Here is a 9,731-nt window from a genome sequence, read left to right as displayed (position 1 = left end):
AAATGTTTTTCTCTCTGGGTATGGTAGATTACAGGCTACAGTTGTCACCAAAAGGAACTGTGTAATTTTTTTTTTTTTTAAATTAAGATAACAATGCAAATGCTACACACTCCTAAGAATCTCATAGGCTCTGCTGGGCACATCCACACTGAGTTGGTCCAGAAAGGTACATTTTATAAAAAAAAATATTATTGTAGTGTGTTACATAAGTTAGGACCAGCCAGATACTGTGGGGACTTCATAAGAACTCCTACAGGATAATATATTTTTACTCTTTGCACAAAATAAATACATAAAACAAATTTTTAAAGTGTTCGTTTTTAATGTAGAAGACTGAGAAGAAGAGGTATTAGATCCAGTCAAAGCTGAATTACTTACATGGTCTGCAGTTCATGCTGAGCTGCCGCCAGTATCTTTGTAACACGGATCATGTTATGTAAGCAAGGTGTTAGCTTCCAGTTTATATGTTGCAATGGAGACATGGCTGCCATAATTTTGAATAGATGGTGAGGTGATAAATACGATGTAATCTTTTTGTTTGTTGCTGTAATGCCCCAGATTATTTATAAATAGTTATTCTTTTGCATATTTTCCACGTCTTCCCACATTTCTTGTGAAATCTCCTGGTCTTTCTGCAGGTCTGTTTCAATTTTAGCCATTGAGAGCATTGTTGATCTCTAACACATTTTGATTTCTTAGTAGAGATATATAGAGAGGATTTCTTATCTCTCAAATATAGATCCAAGGAAGGCATCAATACTGCACTTTCTGACCTTCGTCCTAGAGTGAGATGAAATATTTACATGTCCTAAATGTGCTGTTGGTAATGTTAGTATCTCTGAAATGTTTTCATAGAGCTATGTTTAAAGTTGCATTTTCTATCACACTAAGGTCACAAATCTCGTGGCTAAATGAGTGCACCACTGAGGGTATCTTGCACTAGTAATGTATTTGAGTATAAAAGAACATTTGAAGTTAATGCAACTGTACAGACAACTAATTATTTCATCTCACCAAATCTTGAGCATCTGCTCTAGTTGTTACAGATGAGTCCAGGTGTAGTCTGTCATATCAAATTGTTATATGATGGTCTACATCTACAGCAAGAGAACTGTCTTGATACTTGCATTTAATTTTCTGTACTTCTCCACATTCTCTGAAGTGAATTATGGATCATCTGCATCTTCCAATTTTGGTCATGATGTAGCAGCGACACTTTGATTTACTGTTCCTTATCTGCACTGTGAAAAAAGTATGCTGCTAAGCAGTCAATGTTTTACATTCAATATTTTCAGGTTTACTGGCCCAGTTTGTCAGTTCAACGCAATTTGATCATCACTAGATGTGCAAGTTAACCATCTGAGGGAATGAGCAATGTTGTCAGTTTGATACAGATCATGGAATTTTGCACCATTGGGCATATTACTTGAACATACACCATCATAGTCTCCCTTGTGTGTAGATCTTTCTGTTATTGCCAAGCGGACAGCTAAAGATAACCTCAGTCTTAGCCTCATTTCAACCAAAAGATGATGAGCTCTATTTTGGTTGGCCTGATTAGCAGTATGCATTTATCTGGGACTCCCATGACCCAATCTGATATCTAGGGCTGGGCCTGCATGCACATATGTGCCTTTGTGTAAGTGTATATGTATGTGTGTGTCTTTAGGCCTGTTTGGTTTCCCCAGTGCGAGATTTATGCAATGCTTTTCACACCAAGGACAAAGTGTGAAGATGTATGCGTGGGAACCAGCATGCTTGTACTTATTTGTATGCATGGAAATGATCATGCTTGTGTATAGGCAGAGAAGATATCCACAATCCAACATAGGAAGGAGGTAAAAAAATGTAATGTTTCACATAGAAAACTATCTCTTGCTCTTGGGTCAACTAAAGTCAGTTAAAAGGATTGCTGCAGTTGGATTTTTAGAAATGCATTTAATTGCTTATTCTTAAATTAAAACATGTTTTTTTTATTTATGGGGGACACAGAGAAAATGGAAGCTTTGGCAGTGGGGAGCACAACCATTGTTGTCATTGTCATTAATCAATGCAGCATCATATCCAGTAAAGTGACCTCTGGTCAGTATGATGCAAGACAATACAATATACTTTATTGTCTCTGTAGGGAAATTTGCCTTGGGCTCAATGCTGTGCTCATCAGTGGCTTCCTAATACGACAACAACAACATGATATCACGACAAGAAGCTTTTCTTCTTGAAGTGAACAGTGTCTAGTCTTATACACATTATTTTGCAGCTCCTCTCTCTATAGTTGTTTATATTTGGCTGTTATGTTCTGTTTGATATTTTATTTACAATTTAGAACCAAAATATCTTCATGAATAACTTCAATGAAGTTTTCAGATAAATGTCTGATTATAAGTCTGGATACTGTTTTACAATGTTTTGTGACACAATCCAAAGCTTTTTTTTCTATCAGACTAATTTTAGTGGCTGCCCAGCACTCACATGTCTATAATAGAGTCTCACATCACTTACCCTTTTGGTTGCGTTAAAAGGCGATGAAATAATGAACACCACATCATAATACTGAAAGACAACAGCTGAGGAAATCACCCAGACATATGGCAACAGTGAGAGACAGTAGAGAGAGGAAGAAAAAAAAGATTTATGTGCTAAAAGGGGGATCATCAGAGAGGAAAGGAGAGAAAACAGAATTGCAGATCAAGCTCAGAGGGTGGTCTGACTTTGTACTTCGTACTGCAGCAGTATCAGGAGTAAAACTTGTCACCTCTGGCTATTGAAAGAGAGGAACCAAAGAAGAAAATGGGAGAGTTTTGTGTTGGGGGCAAATGTGTGGAGGGGGACAAAGGTAAAGGGGCGATTTGAGAGCAGATTTTCAGTTCTTTTTCAATTTAAATTCTTAAAGTGGGCGATGGTTAAAGTCACAAAGTCTAAGAAAAAGAAAGAGAGAAGGAGGAAAGATGAGTGCAAAGAGCATAAAGAAAAGGATTGGAGAACTACACCACTAGCTTCGCTGCATTATGCATGTGGTGTGATTTGGTGCATGTAAACGGTCTGTGAATCTTTTATAAGATCAGGTTGACCATGTGGTATCTTGTGGGAGAAACAAAAGTTGGTAGAAGTGGACAGACCAGCAGACATGAATGTAAAGGTAAAATCCTGTGAAAAGTATATGTTTTATTTAATGGACAGGATTGTTTGTGTGCTTGTGGTGAGGTACATGGAGAGAAAGATAAGTTTGAGATCAGGTGGTTAAGCTTTCTGTATGGATTAAGGCACATGCTGTCTCCAGCAGAAACAGGCTTTTACACAGTACAGTAAACAACCAAACTGGGGTTATACAAAACCAACTACAGAACATGTCTCTACTTCAAAGAAATTATAGGTTTTAAATAATTTATGATACCTGAGTAAAGGGCACACAAAGAATTGATAGATATGGGATTGCAGTATGTGCAACATAGAGCATTTTTGTGCTGCTTACTTTACTTTTAATTACTTTAAGCCAGGGTTTCTCAGTTCAGTCCTACTATGACTGATCCAGGTGTGTTGGAGCAGGAACACCTACAGGACTCTGGCCCTTGTAGAACCAAATTGAGTTGCCCTGCTCTGAGCATGTTAACAAACCAGGCCAATAAGACCCGGTTGAAAAGAAATTCAAATCAACACTCAAATCCCAATTTCATAGAATACTCAGTTTAATTTGTTTCATGGAGAGCTTTTGGATGTAGCCCTTTATCTCATTTGAAAGTCTGAGTGGTGAACACAAATGAAGACTTTTGTATCTGTAATCCTCTTTCAAGCTTGAATGTTGGAGTTTACATGTAAGTTAATGTTACATTAAGCAACGAGGAGAATGACCAAGGCTTTGGTGACAAACTGAGGTTTCGAATAAGTTCAAAGACATAAATGGTAAATAGACTTGTACTTATATAGCTCTTTTCTAGCCAGTTTGACCACTCAAAGCGCTTTACACTACTTATCACATTCACCCATTCACACCCCGATAGGCACACCCCGATAGGGAGGCAACTTGGGGTTAAGTGTCTTGCCCAAGGACACTTCGGCATGTAGTCAGTGGAAGCCTGGAATCGATCCGCCTACCTTCCGGTCGAAAGGCTACAGCCGCCTCTGTACACAAATGATCACTGTTATACATCATAGCCGGTCATTGAGGGTTCATACCTTGCTTTTCCCTAAAATGCTCTGAAACCTTGGCTTTGTCAAATTAGTTTAAAAAAATGTTTTTGAACTATGGTTAAAGGGGCAGTAAAACCCACACAGGAATGGGGAGAACAGACAGAAAAACCCCAGCTGAAATTTGACCCAGAACCTCGCTGATGTTGGTGACAGTGACTCATGGTAACACACCACCATGCAGCTCTTACAGTATTTATTGCCAAAATACTGCATATGAAATGTGAGCCCATACAACCAAAGAATATTTTTTGACAAACATAATCATCCCTGCCACATAGTTTTCTGATCTCATTCAGCAGTGGCACAGTGTCTCCTCTCCGCTGGCAACGTTCACAAGTAGAAGGTTGATAACCACTGACCTTCTTGCTGACCCAGCAAAGCCTCAGTTGCTAAAGCATTTAAGTTTGCATACATTTACAAACCCTTTCCCTTAGTAGCAGAAAATCCAGTGGTCACTAAAACCATGAAAATCCCTCTTCAGAACAAAGACTCATGTGGATAAGGCCTTGTGTCTGTAGCTCTAAAAAGATTTTTATGAGTATCAAAAACATAATTTCCATTTCATGTACCTTGGCAATAATAAAAAATATAAGATGTTTCATTTTTGTAACTAATCACCAAAAATGTCACCATTGGCTAGGCCTTTAATCGGTTGTGCTTTAATAGTTTTGTTTTCTTGTTTATTGTCAGCATCAATCAAATAGTCAAGATGCACATGATTAGTGTTCATAAATAAATGTCATGGTGAGAGAAAGTCTGTCTGTCTTTCTTTCTTTCTTTCTTTCTTTCTTTCTTTCTTTCTTTCTTTCTTTCTTTCTTTCTTTCTTTCTTCTTCTTTTTTTTTTTTAGCAAGAACATAGTGCCTGTGGTTCTGCAACCTTTTATCAAATTAATTTATAACTATATTAACTCTGTAATTGTTCTTTTAACAACTTAATGTTGTACCAATCTGTTTGGAAGAGCAAAACATTCACTTACTATATTAAAAATGTCAAAATTAGGAGTAATGTCACTACTTTTTCAAGTTTTGATCATTTGACTATTGTTATTATTGTTATTATTATTATTATTATTATTATTAACTATTACTTCATTAAAACAAAAAGATTATCAGTGTACCAAGGTAAAAAAACAAACAAACAAAAAAACCCCCAAAAACAAACAAACAAAAACAACAACAAAAAAACGAAACATAAAAGCTTTTTTTCTTAGTGTGAATGTTAACTGAAAAAATACCTACCGGCAAGGAGAGGTTTTTTGTTTAACTTATTTTTCTTTCATTCATTCATTTGTTCATTCGTTCATTCGTATATATATATATATATATATATACATATATATATATATATATATATATAAAGGTCTGTTAGGCTTTAATCAAACCCATTAATTCACTTTTCTTTACACCTCCTTGTTGTTTGAACTCGTTTATGTCAGATTTACGCAAATTGTTCAGTTCTTTCAAATAAAGACTAAATCACATGAAACGTCAACCTAAAAGACTACACTCATTCCAGATTAAATATTTAATTAATCTCAAAGTTACTTAAAAATTACATTGAACTTTGTAATGCACCTTTTAATGATAATAGTTTATACATGCATCTTTGCACCTATGTGTAATAATTGAAGGGTGCAGATCTACAATCCCCAGAACTGAGAAGGTGACAACCCTGATGCAATATACGAAGGTAGTGATGGGTTTCCTTTCCTGTGCTGTCCGTCTCTCTCTTGGTACCAACTTTAAATTCCAAATAGAGTAGAACTTTCCAACATTGTCTAACTGTAAACGTAACACAGGAAGTAAACGTCCGCTATGCTTAGTTTTGAAAGTAGCCCCGTCTTGCCTGACAGAAACATATATGTTCTGCACAATGTTGAAAACTGTTAAACATTTTTTTTAGTAATGAGACACTGTTTACACAAAACATAAAATGATAATCAACTAAAAAAATTAGTGTTGTAAAAGCAACTCATTTAGTTCTTTTTTATTACAAGTACATCCTTCATTGCTCATCGGGGTTGCAGAAGTCTTAAGCTGAATCATCACAGAATTCCTAACTAAGAAGAAAAAGAAAATGCTGGATGACATAATGTTAATTTCTGTTAATTGTTGAGAACATTACTCATATCTTTCACCTAACTCTCCACTACAGTTTGATTTACAAGGACATGGCACACAATAACAATAAATACTGTGATATGAATTTCTGTAAAATTGAGACATTGCAGTTATTTAGTTAAAGGAATAATATGTTTGACCTTCACAGACAAGATTAATGTGTTTCTAAAACTAGCCTAATGGGTGTAATCCCTCCATTGTAGTTTCCATTGTACCAGTGTGATTTTACAATTTTTGAAGAATTACTAATGATTTTGACCTCAGTAAAAGCTTCAAATCCTATTTACACTGTTTTATCCCAAACTGTTGTCAAATCAGTTTTACTTCAAGGACACTTGCATTCTAAAGGTTTTGAAATCAGTCTTAACCTCTTGAGGGAAAAGTTGTTGTAAGGAAGATTGAATGAATTATGCTCCCCTGTGCTGCAGTGCTGCCCTTAAGTAAGTAAGGCACTTAACCTTCAGCAGCTCTAGTGGAACAGCTCAGTGGGCCATAGAAGAAGACTGTGAGTTGATCTGAAGCTTGAATCTAATCAACCTAGAAGAGTTGCTGCTGCAGCAGCAGAAGACCAGTTTATCCAACAAAACTCTGGTAGATTCATAAATCACAATTTTGGCTTCTGGAAACATTGCAACTTGTTTTTGTTGCTATCTTAAATGTCTCTTTATATATATATATATATATATATATATATATATATATATATATATATATATATATATATATATATATATATATCTCAACAGGAAACTTCAGGAATGTTTACATTTTTCATGAAACTCTGCTTGGAAATAAAAGAAGAATAAAAGGAATCAGAAAACAGGGCTCAACCAGACAATCATGCTTTGTATTATTTTACCAGAAATGGGTCATGTGGGAGTAACATGGTGAGGAATGCATGATCAGTCTAGAACAAAGCCCAGTTTAGCATTTTGCATGTTACTTATTCTATAAACACCTCAGGTGAAGCAGCTGTTGCTAGCTGTGGGAGGTTTTCTTTTTTTCCTCCTTGTTTTATTTAAGTACCATCATATCAACATACAATGGAAGAGATTACTGAAGCAGACTACTGGAGATGTCAAAACACCCGACATCAGACCTTTTTTATAATAACCATGACAAGATGTTCTTAATTTGATGGCCTTTATTTTTATTTATTTTTTTATTCTTTGATCTGTGTATGTGCAGATTATGCTGTAATCAAGATTAAAAATACATAAATTTAGGTTTTCGTCTGATTTTTTTTTATTTTTTTTTATTTTGTTTTTTTCCAACCCAGTTGGTAACTTGGTTTAAAGTATTAGCCAGTGCATTGTGTTAGGAGGCAGTGTCTCATGGCAGTGATACTGCAGGACTGGTGAAGGTATGTTTCAAAAGCTAACTTTGAAGATTAGTATTTTGAATGGGTTCAAATTAATGAATAGTCACAATAGGGTTTGTTCTAATGACTAATTATTACTAAATGGTGATGTCAGTACTGCATAAACATGTGTAAACGTTGCAAACATTCTGTTCTTTGATGGAAAAAAAAAGGTGGAACAACACTCAACACTGTATTTTCAAGAGCCAACTGCAATCAGTTCAAGCATGTAATTGTATTACCCTCAAAGTGAGCAGTAACTTTTTACAGATTTTTTTTCACTGTGTTCCAACATTATACAGTAGATTGTGTTCTTTTGCTGTTGTGATAGTGAAAAACATTAATTATTAGCTGCAACACTATTAGCTGTTAGAACAATTATAACCCTTATATAACCCTATCAATAGAAATATGTGCGAGTTTACATCTTTGTTTTGTATAAATGATCTAGAGGCATGAAGGAGGTTCAAGTTCGAGGCCAAAAATCAGAGCTTTAGCATTGGGGGAGGATGAAACTAAGTCTAAAGTGAAGAAATGAAGAGAGCAGTGACAATAGGAGGTTTAGGACAATAGCAGGTTTTCTGTAATGCACAGAGACAGAGAAGACAGAAACAAAGAATATGTAGGATTTCAAAGTTGGTTGTAAAACAGAGAGTCGGGGTATTTGAATAAGAAACTGAGGATTTGGATGAAACAAATAAAGTGGTAGCAGGAGTGGGTGGTAAAGTTGTTCTGTTGTGTTAGAAATACAGTCACTTGCAGTGATGTGGTTATATACGGACAGAGCAAAGAGATGGAGTATGAAGAAATCAAAGAGGCAGGGAGCAGCAAAGCAGGGGGAGTGTCAAACATTTCCAGCAGGGGGCCATACCATAGACTCAAAGTATAGCAACAGGGCCTGCAATTCATTTTTCAAAATGGTGGGGAATTGCCCCTTTACATCACATGAGGGGATTTATACATTTGGGGGAGATTTTACCTTTACGCTTGACTACATATCTTGTAGTGTCCTCTTTGTCCCTGGGGTGGCATGGCTCAGTGGGTAGAGTGGTCATCCTGTAGGGTTGCTGGTTCGATCCCGGCCCGGAGAACTCATGTCGAGGTGTCCCTGAGCAAGACACCAAACCCCTAATTGCTCTTGATGGGTCGTGGTTGAGTGCCTTGCATGGCAGCTTCTGCCATCAGTGTGTGAATGTGTGTGTGAATGGGTGAATGTGACGTACATGTAAAGCGCTTTGGATAAAAGTGCTTTATAAGTACAGACCATTTACCTCAGAATATGCAGCTTCAATTTATTATCTTTCTCCTTTCTCAGTCATCATCTCGGATAGCTCTCTCGTCTCCTCTCCATGCTCTCCTAACCTGCTCACATATACACATAAGTCTTGCCAGTAAATTAAATTAAATTAGTTTAAAGAAAAAATATATTCATTGCTGTAATTTGCTGACTCTTTTAACTGCAACATGGATTTTGACGAAATTTCCAAAAAATTAACAAGGAGCAAGTGATTTGATCTTGGGGAGATCTGGATCAGGATCCGGGAATTTTTTTAAAGGATTCTATACTATAGGGAGATAATAACTCAAATTTGGCATCAGATTAAAAATAATGCCCACAATAATTGGCCAAAAAAACAAAAACAAAACAAAATAAAACAACTAAATAAAATTACAATGGCTTGGCAGAGGTCTACTCTGAGTGCGTAGACCTTTCAGAGAGCTGAGTGTGTGTCTGTGTGTGTATATATGTGTGTGTATATATATATATATATATATATATATATATATATATATATATATACACACACACACACACACACACACACACACACACACACACACATATATATACAGTCATGGACAAAATTGTTGGTACCCTTCGGTTAATGAAAGAAAATATCACAATGGTCACAGAAATAACTTGAATCTCACAAAAGTAATAATAAATAAAAATTCTATGAAATTTAACCAATGAAAGTCAGACATTGCTTTTCAACCATGTTTCAACAGAATTATTTAAAAAAATAAACTCATGAAACTGGCCTGGACAAAAATGATGGT

General features: G+C 35.9%; 1 protein-coding gene across 4 annotated transcripts in view; it reads left to right on the top strand.

The window, feature by feature from the left end:
• Positions 1-9,731, top strand: part of grid2 (glutamate receptor, ionotropic, delta 2) — a 539,244-nt gene that overhangs the window by 46,376 nt on the left and 483,137 nt on the right. The window lies entirely within an intron of this gene.

The sequence above is a fragment of the Melanotaenia boesemani genome, chromosome 11 (assembly GCF_017639745.1).
Source record: "Melanotaenia boesemani isolate fMelBoe1 chromosome 11, fMelBoe1.pri, whole genome shotgun sequence".
Classification (NCBI taxonomy): Eukaryota; Metazoa; Chordata; class Actinopteri; order Atheriniformes; family Melanotaeniidae; genus Melanotaenia; species Melanotaenia boesemani.
Note: the sequence above shows the minus strand (reverse complement) of the source record. Positions and strands in the feature narration are given on the sequence as shown.